This window comes from Molossus molossus, unplaced genomic scaffold (assembly GCF_014108415.1).
Source record: "Molossus molossus isolate mMolMol1 unplaced genomic scaffold, mMolMol1.p scaffold_m16_p_24, whole genome shotgun sequence".
NCBI lineage: Eukaryota > Metazoa > Chordata > Mammalia > Chiroptera > Molossidae > Molossus > Molossus molossus.
The window spans coordinates 8,708,701-8,730,114 of NW_023425360.1; positions in this window are offsets into that span (position 1 = coordinate 8,708,701).

Genomic DNA, 21,414 nt, shown 5'->3' on the forward strand with positions numbered 1-21,414 from the left:
ACACTTTGAGCCTCAATTTTTTGAGCTATTCAAGGAAGGCAGAACCTACTCTAACCATGGGATGATAGGTCCTTTAAACTTTAAAGTACTGGACAACAAGAAAACGATATAGCCACACTTAGGCCAAATTATATCAGAAACCAAAATAACTACTGACATAACCCTTTCCAAACTAGTTCAACTTCTAGCACCGTGCGATTCCAGTCAGCAATATTAACAATTTTATAGTCCTGATCCCTACTCAAAGTAGCCTGTTTGAGCTGCAAATCCAAACAATGAAATCTAAATCCAAAGTAATGGTTCTGATGACATTATTATTGAAATCAGTCATGTCTGTAGTGTGACAGGGCAACTGTTCAGCAGCTGTCCGGTCCTAATAGATGGCAACAGAAAAGCTTCTCCGCTGAAATTTCAGGGCAACGTTGAAAAGAGGTAGCACAGGGCTCCCAAGCTTGGAACGCCGCCAGGGTCATTAGAATGACCAAGCGTCCTGCGCTGGTGGAACCGTAGCATGGGTTCTTTAATGACCATCTTGACTTCTCATCTGAAAGACATCATTTCTCACAGCCAAGGGTCTGATGCTTACAGCACAGCACACGAGGAATTAGCCGGGTAGTAAATCATCTCAACACTTTCTGCACGAGAGGGCTTGCTCCAGTCCTTTTGATGTTGAAGAGAGTCCGAGGAGCTTGAACTGTGAATGCCCTGAGCTGCCTTCTTCTCCAGGGCCACTTGCCCACCCTGAGTGGGTTTGTGCTCAGGGAGCGCTAACTGACTTTAATATTGGCTCAAGGAAAGCATAATTACAAAGGTAAATCTGAGGGGACAATCAAATTACGCCTTCCCTGTGTGTGCGTTTTAAGTAGATATTTCAAATGAAGCCCGTTCTCCTAGTGCGATACTTCGTACACAGTAGGTTCACAATAAATATTCAATGAATGCGTTAAATAATCTCTCTAATATTCAAAATCATCGCAAAGTGAAGTTTATGGCTACCTATATCTAAAATGGCCTGGATTCAGTGTTTGGATCAAGGCAATGTATATATAAATAACTTTGAATTACATATACTTAAACTTTTACATCAATATGTATTACTTTTTCTGACCTTAAAAGATAAATTTCCAGTCCAAAAATGTAAACATATGAAAAAGTTATAACTGAATTGGATCACGAATCTGTTTATCCATTGGGAACACTATAGGATTAACATTTTCATGTATTCCCTCAATTTTTATGCATTTATGTAATTGAAATCTCATATGTGTTTGTACTGGTATTAGAACATTGCCTTTGATCTTACTAATCATTTTTGTTGCTTTCTGTTGCTGCCAAAACTGGAGTTTACTCTTTCTGAGAAATAAGGGAAATATTTTCTAAAATAAGTCCAGAATCAAGCAAATAAATTAAGTTAAATTAAATGTTTAATACAATCACAAATTAGCATGTTGTGTCTTTAAGAAACATATGCTTAGCCAGTTTAGTCTTGGGTCAACACAATTCATCAAAAAAGGGCATCCAGGACTAAAAAATGCTATAAAATGGTTTTCCCCTCATAGTATAAAATATTGCTCATTTATATCCCTTTTTATTCAATATCATTCTTATGGCTTCGCAGCATAAAGCAGAGATGCCTAGAAAACTTATTTAAAAAATCGGGGAAAGAAATGGAGAAAAGTGTAATGATATTAATGTGTTTCATTAATTGTAGAAAGTGTAACCTCATTTACTCAACTGCCCTGGGAATATTGTTGCTGCTTTTCATGGGGAGGTGGTGGTAAATTGTGAACCGCACGTTTTAATGCTTAAAACAGAGCTTCTAGTTCAGACACAAAGTCATGTTCCAGAGAAAGTATAATCTCTGCTTCACCCATTGAAAGAGGAACAAAATGTAGCCCGACTGAAGAATGCAAGGGAACATGAAACAGCTGTGTGATCCTGGGGGAAAAAGAGGCCGAATAAAAGTGGAATTTTTGATAAGTGCATCAGCATTATCTTTCCCAGCAGCGATTGCCAAAACTGTGTTTGTTTATAGTTACTCGAAGATAAAGAACGAACTTTGAGCTGCGGGAGAAATACTATATTTCCCTGAGAAATCAAAGTGTTCGCGATTCTCTTGCAAAGCCTGGAAATCGTGCCAGACAGGCCTGCCCGTGGGTATTTCCTGCTTAATTTTGCAGCCCCAGGGGTCATGATATACTCCATGAACACATCAGTGTTCAAGTGTGCTATTAATTTGAGAAGAGTTCAGAGGTGGGGATGGTCAACGCAAACGCAGTTTCCTCCGTAGACTTGAACCTGCAAACCAGAACCAGTATCAGGGGGTGTCCCTTTGGATCAGCCCTGTGGTTTGGAGCAATTATTGATGACCCCTGGTTTGTGAGCCGGGAACTTTCCACCACGCCCTGTCACATCATTCTATAGAGTGTTACACAGAGAAAAAGCCAAACGTGTTCATGTGGTGTGCGAGATCCTTCATGATCTGACCTTGACTTTAGCAACCTCTCCAACATCTTTTTCATCATTCTGACTCAGTGGTGGACTTCCGAGCTCTTGCTGGACCATGCTGTCTGGGTCTGCAGATGAAGTCTAGAACTCTGGACCTCCCGCACCCGGGTCTTTGCACTCAGCAGGAACCAAGCATGTGTGTTTGTCTGCCGAGTGTCCGGGCTACCACAGGCAATACTGAAATGCTCCTTGTCAGTCTGCCTCCCCCCCCCCCCACCCCTTTTTCCCTTTGGAAGTGTTTCCCCGGGCCCGATTGGCTTTCATAGAACATTTGTAGATGCCTTCTTGTTAAAGATTTGAAAGCTGCGCAATCAAAGTAGTAAGAAACCCGAATGGCGCCTAAGAAACGAGGGGGAAGACTTGTAGAAGACATAGGTCAGGGAAAGGCAGTGCTTAGACCAGGTGTCGGGTGCGGGCCGGACGTCAGACGGACAGGGCCCAGTCCAGCACTGGAAGGGATGCTTAGGTTAGCTCTTGGTTCGAAAAGAATTGTGACCTGTTATTTTAAAAATCAGTATCCTCTGTGCCATTCAATAGGCAAATGGTGCAATCTCTGCCCACCCCCGTCTTGTCTTTCTTCTGCGCTCAGTTTGACTACAAAGTGGATTTCTGCCCGCACAGCTGGAACCAAGGAGGATATCTCAGGTTCTGCTCCCAGTGGCAAAATGTCACCATGGTTGGCTATTTGCAATGCAAATCATCGGGCTTTGGCATTCAAGATTGATGTCCCCTGTAAGAAAGTACTTAGTTGCCGGGCTGGAGCTGAGTGGGAGCGACCTGGGTCTCTTCCCAGCCTGGAGTGGGTGTCAGCGGTAACCAGGCAGGGCTGGGAGAGATGAGCCTGAGCCCTTTGCACCATCCATTTCCAGGCCGTGGTACGAAGGCGTCTGAATTCAGGCGGGGCCAGCAAGTCTGGCTGAAGGCAGACGGCGTATCCGAGCTGGGACGGAGAGCAAGGATGGTTTCCACAAGCCATCCTGGGGACGGGTGAGAGACCTCAGAGCCCGAGAGGCAAGCACCTGTCTGGGTCGGGCTCCATGTGCATTCCCAGCATTTCTGAGCAGCTCAGGGTGGTGTCAGGGGGTCTGCAGACCAGGACCAGAGTTCCCTGGGAGGCCAGTCAGTCCTGGATGCTGAGTTTGGCCAGTGGGTCCCCAGGGAGCAGGGAAACTTGAAACTGGGCCAGGCCCTTTAGGTGCAAGAAATTCACAAGAAAGTCTGGAAACACTCTGAAAGAAGAGAAAAGATCCATCTGAAACTCAGTGTTTCCTTTACGTGGTAGCTGTTGCAACTGGGAAAAAAATGCTTTTATTCAACCTGTTACCATCTGTGGGGAGTTTGGTTTGCTGACAGTGATGTGTGGGGAGGAGACTCGTCAATCAGGGCCCTGGCGATGGCAGTTGTACAGCCATGGCTCCTACTCTAGTGAATCTTTGTTGGGTGAATGTTTCTAAGTACCCCTGGAGGGAAAAATACACCAGTGAGAACGCACGCATAACCATGTGGCTTCATTTGTAATTATAAATCGTTTTGTAATTATACATTATAGGATCAATGTAGAAAACAAATTATCAGTAGGAAAAAAATACCTTCTTTTGAGAGTCACCAATATCTAGGCTGTGAACGTTTTGTGTGTGGCTTTCTGGATACAAACACATGCGCACGCACCGCACAGTTTGCCACATAGCATGCACACACAATGATGCCAAGATGCAGGGAATAACAGTTTTCTGTCATTGCCTTTATCAGCTGCTGAGTGCCCGACTGTCCACATGCACAGTCACCAGGCTTACTAGTCTAGTCCCCGGCTTTGCACTTAGCTTCGTTTTGCTATTTTTTCTTTAAAGCCTCATCCAAGGATATTTTTCCATTGTTTAGATAAAGTAGGAGGGAGAGAGAGAGAGAAACAGGGCCAGGAATCAAACCTGCAACAGGTATGTGCCCTTGACTGGGAATTGAACCCAAGACTCTTTGGTCTGCAGGCTGATGCTCTAATTGCTGAGCCAAACCCACCAGGGCTGTTCTGCTATTTTCTTTTAATTGCCGTAAACATTACTGTGCTTTTGTCTTGAGGCATTTCTCTGGTTAAACATTTCTATTTCTAAGTATAAAATTGTTTGGATCAGATTTTACTCTGTTATTTTCTACTGATCTTTCTCATTTGCCCTCATGAACCTTCAGGCCCCCTTACGATAAAATGATTCGAAAGAGTTTGTCTCTTTTGGTCAACTGAAACTTGGCAACCTTTCTACCAACATCTGAATTTGAGTCACCTTGGGAACAGGCAGAAATGAAAGGATGATGTAGTGATAAGACACTAGCTTTACTCTTCTATCATTTGCAGGGTGAGCTTCTATATCTATTTAGTGCAAATAATGTCCAAATGTATGACCCCAGAAACTCATGTATAAATTGGACACTTGGAACTGGCAAAGTGTCTTTCCACTTAAATCATATAAAAATATGTATGAGTCTCCCAGGAGAGTAAAACAAAGCTTACAGACAGACCCCTTGTAATACTGATATTTAACATTATTGAGTACCTTTTATATGCCAAGCAATTTATGTACATCACCTCTAATCCATATGGATCCTAAATTATTTATATTGATAACTTTTTACTGTAGGCAGTAAGATGAAGTGATTTTTTTCATTTTACCATCATAAGTACATTTACTATATCAATTTCATGATGTATGAGAGATTATAAAAAATAAAATTTGTTATGTCATCGTTCTCCATTTTGTTATACTCCCAAAGAACTAAAAATGAAAGGCAATAAAATTACATGGGAAATAGACCATATTTATCAGAGAGTTAGCATTTAAGATAAAAGGTGACCTTGTTAAGATCCCGAAGCGACCCCCTGAAATCTTTTTAAGGGGTCTACCTAGAGCCAAAGCCAAGGATGACCTTGATCCTTCACTGATTTGCATTTTTTTGTTTTTTACAATCTATGAAACCTTTTTCCTTGGTTGACACAATTACCATAAGTCTACTGCTCATCGAGGTATCAGAAGGAAACACTCTGTTCTCAAAGAAGGAGAAATCAAGAAAGGGAATGGAGTCCTTGGGTAGCAGGTATTCTCAGTAGAACCAGTAATGTGTCCAATCAGAGATGAAAAACAAAACAAAACAAAACAAACGAAGGAGTACTCAGAACATAGGACCATGGAGAGACCAGGAATGAAAGGCTTCAACCTCCAGCTGCTGGTCAACCTTTAGGAAGAGGGGACATGAGCAATCATGGATGGAAGGCCATCTTGACAAGTTGCCATCATGAGAAATGGGTTGAATGCGGCCGGTCATTCCATGATGGAAGTCAGAGAATTCCTGTCATAGAACCTTTATTCCAAAGTGAAAGTTGAGGCCAAGTGGGCCTAGAAAATGCTCAATGACCAGAGAGGAATAAAGGCAGCGAAGACAATGACTGGGCAGGTAACTCTACAAGACCACAAAAGGAACAATTGTGATGAGTTAACTTGGATGTCCTGACTTCAGAACCCATTTAGAACTATTACCCTCAAATATGCAAAAATAGTGGAATAAAAGCAAACGTACACAAACTGCTTATTACTTCTCAGTTATGATTCTTTACACCAAACGCCATTTAATCACACGAATAATTCTACGATGGCAACGCAGTTACCATTTTTATTATTAATTGATGACTCTGAGGCTGAGGGAGTTTTCATAAATCAACTGAAATAGCCTGAAGTTCTGACCAAGGTCCCCGACCCAAGAGCTGTCGTCGGCACTGCCTGTATTGACCTACACCTTGAAGATTCCGACGTTTGCTTTTAGCTCTTCACTTAGATGGCAGAGGTAATAGAGGCACCAGGGGAGCAGAAAAATTGAGAGACGTGGCCTTGGCAGTCCCTTGGTATACAGCCAAAGCCCTTCCCCTTCTGCCTGGCAGAGGGTGGATTCTAAATTCCTCACTGCTGTCTGTGGTCTCCATTAGGGATTCCGACAGTTCCTAGATAAAGTTAAAGACTCGTGTAGTGATCCTCACACTAATTGGACTGTAATGTATAGCCTCGGTCAAGCACATCTTCCCCGGTAACTCCTCTCCGCGGACGGCAGTCAAGCCATTACAGAAGATGCATTGGCCGCCGAGACCCTACAGCAACCTTAAGCTGCGCTGGCCTTTTAGCAGAAAACACAATTAATTTTGATACTGAAGGGCAATTAAGACAGGTTAAAATAAAAATCTTCTGGAACATAGAACATCAAAGATTGGATAGGAGATATTTTCCCGTATATATTTCGGAAGCCCATGCGCATGCCAACCGCTGGTGACTCCAAGTCAAGTTCCAAATCCCTATTTGATTTCAGTGCATGTGAATTGAAATGAATAGCTGGAGTAGTTGTGTTGCTATTCTAATGGAGATCACTTCCATCAACTCTTTTGTCAACAGAAGCTCCAGAAACCGCATGTGTGCTTGGACACCTGTTACACTCATACATTTGTAGAAACAGCAACACAGATTGGTTTAAACACATGCATCTCCGTCCATGGGGAGCACGTCACGTGTTAGGAGTTGTTCTAGCTCATTTCAGTTCAGAGAAGATCTTCCTGGGGGGAAAAAATGTATTATTTGAATAAAAGGACACTCCAAAACCTGGGGGAAGATGCTGGTGTTACACGTCGCTTAGAGAAGAGAAGATTCAGTCATTGCATGATGAATTGGGGAAAAAGTGTGGTCGTGGAGAAAGGCTGGTTGTGGTTCTGGGGGTATGCATGTAAAGATACATGGTGTTACTTACACGGTTTCTAACTAAAATTTGTCAGTTAGCCTCTTTACCTCTTGATCATCAAGATTTTTTTTTTAAGTGAATTTTCTGTTCAGACTTATTTTCCCCATTTTAAATAAGAACATGTTTTTTTATTAACTTGTAGGAGGTTTTACTAAATGTATATTCTGTACACTGAATTTCTGGTGAAGTAGATATGCATGGCACACGCCTTTTCCCAAGCTGGTTGTCTGGCTGCAAGTACTTTTACTTGAAGGGAAATGATCATCAATTTTTTATTTATTTATTTTCATTTAATATGTGTAAAGTGGTCCAATGTTATTATATTGCTTCACATCTATTTGAGGATATTTTGGTCTATTTCTCTAGTTTATTTTTCTTTTGAATTTTTTAACTTTTTTTAATAATTTTTTTTCCTTATTGATTTTAGAGAGAGGAAAGGAGAGGGAGAAAGAGATAGAAACATCGATGAGCGAGAACATCGATTGGCGCCTCCTGCATGCCCCCCACTGGGGATCAGGCCCAGAACCCGGGCATGTGCTCTGACCAGGAATTGAACTGGGACCTCTCAGTCCATGGGACAATGCTCAATCCACTGAGCCACAGAAGCCGGGCCATACCTTTTTTTCTTTTTTGTAACTTGCTTTTTATATACTTATATTTTGAGGGTTTCGCTTGTTTGCTTGTTTCTTGACCTCTTGAAAAATAAGACTCTCTGGATGCTTAGAATCCCGCTCCCTTAGTCATATTCCTCTCTAACAGAGCAAGGAGAAGGCAAAGAGAGAATCGGAACCCCAGTGCTCCTGTCTACAACAGACTTGGTTTTCCTTCTGATTGCTCAGGGCCCTGTTTCCCCCAGCGGGTCACTTTACAGGGTAGTGACGGCTTTCTCTTCATAGAATTGCGAACCGCTCCTACAGGTTGTATGGAAACCACTGACCGATGTTAAATTTGCTCAGTGGGCAGATTTTATAAATGTTTCTCTTAGACAGCAACATCCCAGGAAGTCCCCGGGAGGCTTGTGCGGCCCCAGGCTTGCTAGCAGCTGCCGGAACGTGCTGGAGGTTCCCAGGTTGCATCTATTCCTCCCAGCGACTGATTCAGTTTCTGTCTGTCAGCCCACTTAACTGCGAACTGTGTTGTTGCTCCACGCTTTTCCACACAAAAGAAATATGGCAAGAACAGAAGGCAGGATCCCAGAGAAGACGGGGGCCAGTGCAACGGAGTGCAGCCGCTACACATTGCTTGACCCCGAAATCTGGAGTGTGGGCTCTTCATGCAGACAAAGGAAGTGGGGCCCGAGGCAGATATCTGCATTGTCAAAGCGAAATATCGTCGGTCCTAAGTAGTCAGAGAGTTGAGCCGAAATGAGGTGATTTGCTTTTGCCTAGCAAATAGAAAATGATTGATTTACCTCAGTCCCCACGTCATTTTTATCTTTCATGTAAAGCCAGTGTTGGGTGGGAGGGTTTGCTGCTGTGGAGGGGAGAGCCCTGGGCTGGGGCCTGGGGCGTGAGGTCACTGTTCACTATGATACTAACCAGCTGGGTGACGAGGCTCGTTACTTCCCTGTTCTAAGCCATTGAAAAATGGGGGTATTGCACCAGGCAGTCTCTGATGTCTTGTCCATCCTTCAAAATCTATCGCTCTTTTTTTTTTAATCCTCACCCGAGGACATTTTTGCATTTATCTTCAGATAGAGCAGGAGGGAGAGGGGGAGGCAGAGAGAGAGAGAAACATCGATGTGAGAGAGACACATCGAGTGGCTGCCACCCACACAACCCCAACCAGGGCGGAGGACAAACTGCAACCGAGGTACGTGCCCTTAGCTGGAACTGAACCCGGGTCTCTGGTCCACCGGCCGATGCTCTAACCGCTGAGCCAAACCAGCCAGGGCCAAAATCTATCACCCTTTTAGGGACATGATGACCACTGTCTTTTTCCTAAGATTATATTATTTTTATGTGTGTGTGAAATAAGAGCTGTGAAGAACCATGAGGTATCCCTGCCTAATCCGGCAGCTATGCCGAAAGGATGCATGGATGTAGCAGTTGGCATTGTCCCTGATTGAAATTAACACACCTCGCCACAGATGCCTTAATACGTTGAAAACACTGCTATAGTGCTTCTAAGAATGCAATCAAGAAGCCTACATGTGTGCTTTTTTATTTTTGTTTTCTAGCTCACAAAAGTTTAATACGCTCTGGAAGGTAAACTAGAAATCAGAAGAACACACAGGGAGTTTTACACATCCCAAGAACACCTTTGGGAATCTTTGAACTACTAAAACCTTTTAAAGAGACAAATAGAGACCATACCTGTTTCTTGTAAAGTTACAAAAATAGTGATATGATCTGCTTTGGATATGGATGCTACAGTTCAGTATTTCCGAATTTATCTTGATCTCATCTCATCCTGATCTTAAGTTTCAGTAGGCAGCTATTAGCTTTTGGTGTTAAATAGAACAGAAAACTATAAAAAAAAATAGATTTCTAGACAAAATATCTCAAAGGATGGGGCAATCCAGTTCAGGGCCTCCATGAATAAGGGTGGGAAGAGAGACCTGTGGAAAGATGATCCCAACACAACCTGGTATGTTCTGTAGCTGCTCATTACCTCTGGTCCTCGGGGCACACAGAAAGGCAGCGGTCCTGGTTGGGGTGATGCTTCATCCATAAAAGACAACCCAAGAGTGAACCAAAGGCAGCAAACGACTTTCCAAGAAGGCAAGATCCTCTCTTAAGGGCAAGAGGTGTTACAGACTTGGATGCCTTTGGAGAGCTCCAGGCACAAAGCTGGAGGAAATCGCTGGTAAGACGTGACTCTGGAAAGAGAGACTTACAGAGAACAGACTGACAGCTGTCAGAGGGGAGGGGCTTGTGGGGCTGGGGGAAAAAAGTGAAGGAATCCAGCAAAACAATAACTCATAGACACGGATAACAGCTTGATGATTACCAGAGAGAAAAAAGGGTGTGGGGAGGTAGAAAAGGGTAAAGTGGGGATCAGTGGTAATAGAATTAGATTTGATTTGGAGTGGTGAACACACAGTACAATATACAAGCAATATATTATAGGATCGTACACCTGCAACTTATGTAATTTTATTAACCAGTGTCACCCCAGTAAAGGCAGGGGTGCTGGGGTGCAGGGCCTGATGTACTGCACTAGAAGGTAAGATATTGCTGTGTGGACAGTGGGTACCACCAAAAGGTTTTAAGTGAGTGTGACAAGGTTAGTTTTATATGGTCCTTATAGTGAAAAAGAATGAAGCATCTTTATGGTTGATCATTTTAGGAAAAAATGCCCTAAATATTCAAGCAGCTGTTTCAAGTTTCATTATTTCCAGTATAGCATCTTTTACTACATATTAGTTGCCCTACATTACCTGCCTTGCTAAGCTATAGAAGGGTCAACTAGTCTCAGTAACTTTGTATATTCATGGTTCCCCACTACCAAATAAATTACTCTTACACTAGATGAAAATCAATGTTATATAATTAACGAATACCAATTCAGTAGTTTATTAGTAGTCACTAGTATTCCACAAAAAATAAGGATTCTTCTATGACTATGAGAATTATTCAATGTAAAGAAGTTAATATTCTAAATCATCAATATATCAAGGAGGGAACATTTACTCATCTCAAAATCTGCCAAAAGTCAACTGATAGAGTTCATACATTTGGAATAAAATTTTTAACAAATATGTTGATTGAATGATACTTCTCTAATATGATCCTGTATTTTAACTAAGTAAGTAGCCAATAGTGTGTCTAACAGTAAAGCACTAGAGACATTCCATTCAGATCAGGAAGAGGAATTCTAACTATTGCCATTACTGTGTAGCATTGTTCTTAAAATGCTAACAAATGCAACATGACAAGAAAAATAAATATGAAATAAAAAAACACAATTATTACCATTTATAATAACTGTCTAGCTGAAAAATCTGAGGGAATTAACTGAAAAAACATAAACCTACTAGAATTAATAAGAGACTTCTCTAAAGTAGACAGTTAAAAAGTCAACATAATGAAATAAGCATTTAACTATTGACCAGCAGTATCAGTTAGACTATACTATTAAAAAATCTATTTACTATAAATCAACATTGTAAAATGTCTACACATACTTGTATCAATAAGCCTTCTTCAGATCTATATAAAGAAAACTACAGAATTTTTCGTGATTGACATTGAAATGAACTGGAATAAATGGTGACGCATGGGACGCTCTCATACACAGATTATCCACTTGGCAGTATCAGTGGGGTGAGCAGATAGTGTTCAATAAAACCTGTAGAGTGCTGCCATGCCAGGCACTAGACATGCATCTTTTGATCTCTCAAGCAATTCTATGATAGAGGTCTTTTTTTTTTTTTAATGTTTTTATTGATTTTTTTCAGAGAGAGAGGAAGGGAGAGAGATAAACATTGATGTGAGAAACATCGATCAATTGCCTCCTGCATACCCCCTACTGGGGATCAAGCTCAAAATCCAGATGTGTGCCCTGGCTGGAAATTGAACCAGGACCCTTCAGTGCATGGGAGGACCCTCAATCCACTGAGCCAGACCGGCTGGGTGGTAACAGTATTCTTAATAACTCTGTGGTGGAGACAATGAGACTTGAAGGCACCAAGTAGTTCTGGAGACCCACCGATGGGGAGGGCCAAAGCTGGGATTAGACCTGCGTGCTTCCAAATCCAGCTCCCAGGGGCTCATGTTTATCCCACACACACTCCAAAATATGGGCGTGTTTGCATTTATAGGTGGCTTTTTTAAAGTTCTTGATATGTTTGTGTATTTTCCAAATTTTCTAAAGGGTATGTATATTGCCTCTAAAGTAAGAAGAAAATATTTGTTTTTATTTATTTTTTGTTTCTGTTTTCTTTTGTTTTATCAATAAGAAAGACACTTTAGGACGTAGTATAAAAAGCAGGTAAGGAATAGAAGATTAAAACGATGTTAATAAGAATAAGCTCTCAACTGCCCTTATAATTCAGCTTTGGAGAGCAATGCATTCTTCAAGGTAAACACATACTTTAAACATTTCTCTTATAAGAGCCCCAATTGGATGAATATGTGTTTTACAATGTCCTTTGACTTGAACATATGACCGTTAAGCAATGATCTGGTTACTGTCTCTGAAATGCCCCCCTTTAGTTGCTGTGATAAGGCTGCAGAAAAGTGGGTGCATCTGTTAGTTTTGCTGCATTTGGATGCCCAGTGGGTCTTCTGTGGCCTTGGGCATGGCCCCAGCCCAGAATGAGGAGCAGCTGGGCTGCACCAGAAGCCAGAAGGCCCGGATGTTCCTCCCAGCTCCCCACTTAACCTCTAGCTGCTTCATTATTTTCCTCTATAAAACACTTTCACTGTGTGCCATTGAATGGGCCACAGAGAAGACAACTGTCTACATTTAAACTGAATGCAAGAGACGACTTCACTGTGTCCTCACTGACTTCTCCATTTAGCCAACTCTCTCATTCTGCATTTCCTTTCTGCTCTCCTCTTGTTTCTTTTTATTCTGGCTTCGGTGCTTGACCTTGGCCACAGGAATGCTCAAGTGAAGGGTACCTTCTTCTGACGTGCCGCCGGCACCAGGCTTGGTTTGGACACCTCTTCACAGGGTCCAATTTCTTTCTCTCCACTGCTCCTGTTGATAGAGCCTCCCTCCTTAAGGCAAATGCTCCCTTTGATGCGTCACGTCATTAGTCCTGACACTTAAGGAGAAATAATAAATCAAAGGCATTTGTGTATCTCGTAATCTGTTTCTGCACTTTCCGAAGCATCCTCTCAATGGTCTCAGAACACCAGCTTGCACGCTTGGCTTCTGTGTGATACAGGTCTTGTCCCTGTCATGCCTGGCTTCGCCCCTGAATCCCGAGCCCTGCTCAGAGGGGCCCTGCCTGCTAGGGGACTCTGAGGCCCTCTTTGTGATCACCATAAACCGGAAGGAAGAGCCACGGGGCTGCCCTCAGCCCTGCAGAGATGGTGGAGCAGCGGAGAGTAATTACAGAAATTAATTAGGGCAAGGGCTGCCTGAGAAAGACCTGTATGTGCCTTGAGAGCCCTTCTGGGGGTCTCTGGGTTGGAAGAATGGAAATATTCACCAAGAGGTCACCAGTTTGATTCCCAGTCAGGGCACATGCCCAGGTTGTGGGCCTGATCCCCAGTTGGGGGGGGACATGTAGGAGGTGGCCAATCAGTGTTCTCTCTCATCGGTGTTTCTATCTCTCCCTCTCCCTTCCTCTCTCTGAAATCAGTGAAGAAAAAATAATAATAAAAAAGTTAAATAAAAATGTAAGTAGAGTTGGTATACACTGTTAGACTAGTTCAGAGGTACAATATAGTGACTCCACATTTCTGTGCCCTGTGAGGCGATCAGCCCACTGAGTCCAGCAAGCCTCTGTCATCATGCTGAGTCATTGCCCCTGTGTCATTTACGGGAGCCGAGGTCCAGACCCGCAGTCTGAATGGCGGCTCCGCTGCCCGCCGCGTGATCTCAGGCGACAGCACTCCTCCTGCCGTCTCAGTGGTCAGTGCTCTCACTTGGAAAGTGGTGCAAATAGCACTCGTTTTAATGAGGCACTGTGAGGATTAAATATAATAAAGTCGGTGCAGATGAGAAAAATCACAGGCACATTCAGGCCTCTAGAAAACAGCTGGGTGTCTGCTGCGGATCTGTCCAGGCATCTGTGCACATATAATTTTCTTACCAAGTCCTTTTCATCTCAGCGTTGCCATTTAGTCAGTTCTGCGGGCTGTTATTAAAAGCCTCCCCGGCACAATAGCCAGGGACAGTCCACAAAGGAAAGCACACGCCGGAGTGAAAGCTATTGAGAACGGTTCATTCACCCTCCCCACACCCTTGACCCCCAGAATCACATCAGTAACTTCTCTCCTCTTCATTTCCCCTTCCTGCGTCCACGGTGAAGGGAAGTTGATTGCAACCTTCTGCAGATAATGTGACACGGGGCACAGCAAAGCGGAAGGGAGAAAAGCGTTTCAACAAAAGCCTGGAACTTGGGTTTAGGTAAATTCAGGAAGGAGAGAGAGAGGAAATAGCAGCAGCTTTGCCAGGAACGAGAGGAAGAGGGCTCTGTCATCAGCCCCGGAGCAAAATGTTAGGTCATCTACAATAAGGGCGGGGTGAAAAACCTTCGACTCCTGTGGAAGATACAGTGATACAAAGAAACTTATCGAGGCCACCTTTGGAAGTGGTTAGGACACCAGTTCTTTTTGATACAATGTCATTAGTCAAAAGACAGTCCCTGGTCAGTGTGGGTCGAGGTCCCCCTAGCATCAGCTCTTTGTCATCTCAGGAGCCAAGTTTCCGAGCCAAATTTTTCTTATTTATGAGGTAAAAACAAATAAACAGAAACTCAAAAACAAAATGGAGAAGGTTGAACTCACTTTGACGCAATTAAATAGCTTTAATAGGTCGTTTCTCCTTTGGACCACATTTTTGATCATTTACATTTTCACAGTTATATATGGCACAGACAGAATACAGTTGAAGGTGATCAGTGAGTCAGTTTACATATGAAATCAGAAGAAACATGTCCTATCCCATAAATGACTCTCAGTTTAAAATTTGAAGATCATACACACACACACACACACACACACACACACACACACACACAGAAATCTCCAGTGAGAGCAATGTATTTTTCTAAAAAGTGCACATTTTCATTTTCTTGGCACTAGAAATGCTAAACTTCTGAGAAACTTGTTAATCATGAGATCAGAGCTGTTTATAATTGAAGAGGATAAGATAATTTCAAAGACCCCAGGTCTGAATGGTTGTCTTTCTCTGCTCCTAAAATTGGACTCCAATCAGACATGAATGAGACTCATCATTCTATATTAATTTCAGATTGTTTTCCAACCAATCACTTACAAGTGGGCCCGTCATCTCGCACAAATGTTATCCAGACCTAAATGCCTTCGAAGGAACCCCATCTTGGCAGGAACTGTGTGCTGACTTCCACCCAGCACCTCAAGTAACTCAAATTCTTTTTGTGAAGAGGTCAGAAAGTAAGATGCTATAAATCCACTGTGGGAAAATTCTGGGGTTAGCATGCTAGGGAGAGAAGAAGAAAAAAAATCTTCTTTCTCCTTAAGAGTCCTCCCAGTCGTATGCTAAAGTCAGTGGAAAAGTTCTCTACTTGTTTGTGTGGAATTGCTACCCATCCCCTCTTCCCTGGGGTGCTTAAGGGGAATCGTTAACCATTAATAAAACTGCTAATCGTCCCGGAACACAGGACATACTGGGTGGAAAGTCACATGAATGCTCACTGCGACTTTCTGTTTGGACTGCGGTTCATTCTGACTTAGCGGGAGGCTGGCATCTGAAACCACAAGAGGTCTGGCCCATCATTTCTTCATTTTCCTGTGGCACACAGGATCTCACACATGCTGCTTGGACTCTATTTTATTTTATTTTTTAAATGTCTTTACTGATTTTTCAGAGAGAGAGAGGAAGGATGAAAGAGAGAAACATCGATGTGAGAGAGAAACATTGATCAGCTGCCTCCTGCATGCCCCCTACTGGGGATCGAGCCTGCAACCTGGGCATGTGCCCTGACCGGGAATCAAACCGGGTCCTCTCGGTCCATGGGATGATGCTCAATCCACTGAGCCACACTGGCCAGGCTTGGACTCTATTTTAAGATATATACCTTTTCAGTTTGGTATAAATCCACCCAGCCATTTTCCCATAATGCAGTAAAGGATATATATTTTTAAATATTTTATTTATATAGACAGTGATTGCTATCACCTACCACATACCAAGCAAGTATTTGTATTATCTTTTCTTTCGGCCTTATGTTAAAGTTGTCAGGTAGATATTGTTATCTTCATTTCGTGGATGGGAAAAATTTTGAGTCACGAGAAATTAAGAATTGCCCAACTTCATTCTACCAGTAAGCTGGCAGATTTGAACCTAGGTTTTTCTGTTTCCAGAGCCTGTGTTCTTCTGCCTTCACTTTCTATAGCCTTGCATTTTACAAACTTCCCCCGAATCATGAAAATCTTTTCCCTTAAAGACATGACTACCTATTATTAATGTTAATAATGATTATCTCAATAATTAGAGTTGCTTTTTCATAACTTGGTTTCAAATTGGTTTAAACACTATGGACAGCCCTTGGGTCTCTTCGGGTTCAGGGTGTTCGGCCCCCACCCCCCACTGGCGCTGCCCCAGGACCCACCCAAGTGCGTCCTTGTCCTGTTTGAGCACCTGATTCGTGCTCAACACACTACTGGCCATTGAAGTAGCTGGTATGTTTTACCTTGCAAAGTCTTAAAATCTAGAAATGTAAAAGAACAAAGGACTTTGCATGTGAATTTTGGCTTTTTCTTTGCATCATTGCAAACCCTGGCTGTAGAAAACTAAAAAGTAAGAGCCCAAAAAGGTTCTGGATGTAAGCGACTCGATTAAAATTATTTAGCCATTGAATTAGAGCCTTAGAAAATCCATGTGGCTTTCACTCTTTGTAGCCAATTTTTGGGGGGAGGGGCTGAGGGGAGTTAATTTAATTATGTACTTGGGTCTCATATATGTGCCTTAAAGTTAAGCAGTTGGAATACAGATTTCCCCTTGCTCCCCACTCACTGACTTAACTTTAAATTCTTCTCAGCTGATGTGGTTTTAAAGCAAAGTATGTTTTCTTTCTTTTATGGCTTAACGTTACGCAAGAATTTCTCTGGATCTCCCGAGCTCTGCCACACATGACATTCTGTCCCCATCAAAACTCAGATCATTTCTCTCAGAACTGGCATCAAGGCGAACCCGGAGATGAAAGGAAGGGTTAAGTTTACTTCCAATATTAGGGAATGATTCGGAAATAAATGTCAAGGTTAAAAAGTCCAGATGGTAATTCAACTGTATCCTTACTATAAACATGATTTGATTTATGGGCACTCCTAATGGTATCTCCGTTTAGATCTGGACGGCTTTGCTTTCTCTCATCTGAGTTTTAAATTCATCAGATTCTTTTCCTCCCACTATCAATCCTTCACTACAAAGAGACACGCCTAATCAATTTGGGAGTATTTTAAAATGCAGAAATTGATAAATGTTAACAACCCTAATCCATGCAAATTACTGTCTGTTGTCATTATTTATAACCTGGCGGATGTGCTTATTCAAAAGATCCTCAAAGGCCTCTGACAATTCCAGCTTCCAGTGGTGAATCATCTTTGCTCTTTTTCCTTCTTTCATAAGGGATCACACTGAATTAGTTTTCACTTTTTTTTTTTTCTTCGCCTGACATGGCAATTATTAGCTTTCTTGGCTTTGTCAGAAAAACCCATCGGAAATGTTTATCTCCTGGGGCAAATCTCAGGGAAACAGCATGTTTATCACTTCAAGGGGCTGTAATCCCAAGGCAGCCCCAGGCCCACCAGTTTTATAACAGAACTGGAGGAGAAGCGGCCACGTGATAGAGCAGCCACGGCGCCGGAATCCTCTCCGTGCGCCTCCCGTCTCCCCAGCCCGCCTTTGTTCTCTGACCTCCGCTGATTAAACGTACAAGCGGCAAAGATACTAATTTAATCTCTGATCCGCATCAGACTTTGTGGACTAACACAAAGTATTGGTCTGGAGAGTGAACGCCCTTTATGATTAGGTCGCCTTCTCCCTGGGAGAATCAATGTGTTTTAGGAGTGGCTCACGCTGACTCACATCTAATTTGAATAGCGTGCGTGAAAGGCGGTCTCATTGGAATCAGGATGGTCAGAGTGGTCAGCTCAGATGCATTCTACCTGTTACACTACAAACAAAGACCAGCCAAGGTATCTGCTCTGTGATACACACGCAATTTGGGGTCATTCTCGACATTCTTCCAAGGCCCAGTTTCAATGTCACGTCCGTGAAAAAACCTGTAGGCATTTCCCAAGGATAAATGAACTTCTCTATCCACTGTGCTCCCAGTAATATTGTGGACACACTTTGATTCATTCGATATTCAGTGCAATTTTTTTAAAGTTCTGGGGACACGTTAGAGCTTGAAATAGAATCAGGATCCGAATAAAGTGTATGCAATCCAGACAGAAAGTAATGGGTAGTTGCGATAAACCATGTGTAAGTGGAAAGTTCAAAATCTGATCGTGGCATGGAAGAAAGGCATCTCCCTTGTTGGGTTAAAAACATGGGCCTCCAGAGTTCAGAAAGTCCAGTCCCAGTGAGTAGGAACAGCAAGAAGTTAGGAAAAGACTTCTTTGCATGAGGAAAGTGAAGTGAAAAGAATGTATTTGGAGGAGAAATCAATGTTACGCAAAAAAGACATCCCATTAAATGATACATTCCTTAACCTCTGATTCAAAACCAATAATCTCCAATTTCTTCATAAATGTAAACTATAAACTTAGGATTCAAGTGCTGTAGAATTGGAAGAAAAATATTTGCTGCGGTCCCTCTTTTTTTTTTTTTTTAAAGTTTTTCCTTTATTGATTTTAGAGAGAGGAAGGGAGAGGGAGAGAGAGAGAGAAACATTGATGAGAGAGAACATCGATTGGCTGCCTCCTGCATGCCCCCAATGGGGATTGGGCCCACAGCCTGGGCATGTGTTCTGACCGGAAATCAAACTGGCGACTTCTTGGTGCCTGAGTTGATACTCAACCACTGAACCACACCGACCGGACTGTGGTCCCTCCTTCAAAGAATAAATAACCCTGACTGAACTGACCATCATCTCTTTCGGGCCCCAGTATGTTCATGTTCAGAAAGCAGGTGTACTTGGAAGAGGGGGGATGAGGGAGAAGACTCTACTTACATTTCAACTATCTTTTTCCCACCTACAGGAGAAATGAAAAGAGAACAAATTAAGTTAAGTGTAGAATATCAAGAATTGATTAAAAATCGACTGGACAATGAGACAGAGGTCAGGTCATAAAGGATTAAATTAAGGATTTGCATTTATATTGAGGGCAACACAAGCTGGGACGTACAAGTGATGAGAAATAGAGATCTGAATGCAGTAAGTGGCTATGGAAATGGAGGAAAGCAGAGAGCGCGACGATTATTAGAATCTGAAATCAACAGACGGTTGACTATTTGGCTCTGAAACATAGAGGTAAACAAAAAAGATGACCCACAGATTTCTGCACTGGGAACTGGAAGGTGGTGACCTCTCTGGTCGAGATCATGAACTCAGTATAAAGAAGCCCTTTGGGGGAGAAAATACTGAGTTTGGTTTTGATGTTGAGTTTAAGTTGCCCGTGCAACGTTCATTTGAAGTATATAAGAGGTGGATTTTCCCAGGATGGGTTTATCTTCAGGAAGACACCCAGACTAGAGATGGGTCTTTGGGAGCCAAGCACAGTCTGTAATTGATAGACAAGATATCCAGGAAGGGTGTACACCGTGGGAAGAGAAAAGGCGGGAGGTGGTGCACAGTTGAGGAAATGAAACACCCATGATTTTCAGTAGGGCTCTATGAAGTGCTGACCAGAGAGGTAAGGGAAACATGGGGAATGCATTACCACAAAACCAGGGGAGCCCTGGCCGGTTTGGCTCAGCGCTGGAGCGTTGGCCTGCGGACCAGAGAGTTCCGGGTTCGGTTCCCACTAGGGACACGTACCAAAAAAACAAAAACAAACAACAACAACAAAAAAAAAAAAAACAGGGGAAAAGAGCATTTCAACAAGGAGGTGAGATCAGAAGTCACAGACTTCAAGGAGTGAGTAAAATTGAGAACCAGTAAACTTCTATATAATTTTATTTTTATTTACTTTAAAATATGTTTTTATTGATTTTTTTAGAGAGAGAGGAAGGGAGCGAGAGAGAGAAACATTGATGTGAGAGGAAAACATCTGTCAGCTGCCTCCCACACGCTCCCTACTGGGGATCGAGGCCACAACCTGGGCATGTGCCCTGACCAGGAATGGAACTGGGACCTCTCAAGTCCATGGGACAATGCTCAGTCCACTGAGCCATACTGGTCAGGCTATCCATATAATTTTTTTTAGAAGTAACAAAGTCATTGGTGGAGTTGGTTGGAGCCATTTTAGGGGAGTGTTAGGGCCAAACCAAAATTTTAGAGGTGTAAAGAGTGATGGGAAAAATGGAACATGTAGAATCATTGTTCAGAAGACTTGGATAAGGGAGATGAGTCCCTTTATTACAGATCACATACTTTCTTTTAATGTGCAGCATAGTATCCTCCAGCCCTCACTGCCCCAACCCCCAACACTAGATTGATTTTTTTTAGTCTGTGGGTTTTTTTTTTTATCTATTTTGAGATTCTCAGTAACTAGCCTTGTACCTGGAGCTTCATAAACACTGTTGAATAAGTGAGTGACTGGGCAGAAGTGATGATCACTTTTTCTATCACTGTTTTCCAAGGAACCACCAATTATTTGGATGGAAATTATTTTGAGAGACTGGAGTACAAATCTATGCAAAGTGAATTAAGTCTTCACGAGGCCAGGATGCCACATATTTAATTACACTTTCAATGAAAGTCAGTGATATGTTTCCCTCTGATGGAAAACCAACTTTCTAAACAATTAAGTGAATTAAAACTTGTGTGTGACGGGGTTATTATACCAGGAACAGTCCCAGTGGAAGTACAGGGGACTGTCACAGCAATAACTGCAGAACTGAAATAGATGTCTATGCGGACAGCTACACATTTACTGCCTGAGGCTCAGAACCAATCATAACTCTAGGTGAACTCAATTCCTCAAAGCACCAGCGGAAGACAGAGGAGCCTTCCAGGTGACCTCTGGTTGACTGGCTTCTGGGATATATATAGCACAGGCTGAAGTGTGCTGTCAAGACTCAGCATTTAAGTATTCTCAATTTTATTAAAATATTCTCTCTCAAAGAGAAAGAGCTGCAGACTGAATGCAGGAAGCATCTGTTTTGTGACTTTGGGGAGCTGGAGCTCAGGAGGGGCGATGGTGCTGGAGACGTGGATTGGACGTGCCCAGTGCAGACCCGGTGACTCCAGCCAGAGGGTCACTGAGTGGTCAGAGAGAAGGTCTATCAATGAGGGAGAGGGCTGTCTCATGAGCCCTGTGCAATACTGGCATCCACCTTTGGGCAGGGGAAGGAAGAGTCTCCAAGGAACTCGAGAGGATGATCTCTGCACATTTGTGTGTGTTCCACGTCTCATGTTTCTCCTTTGCATTTTGA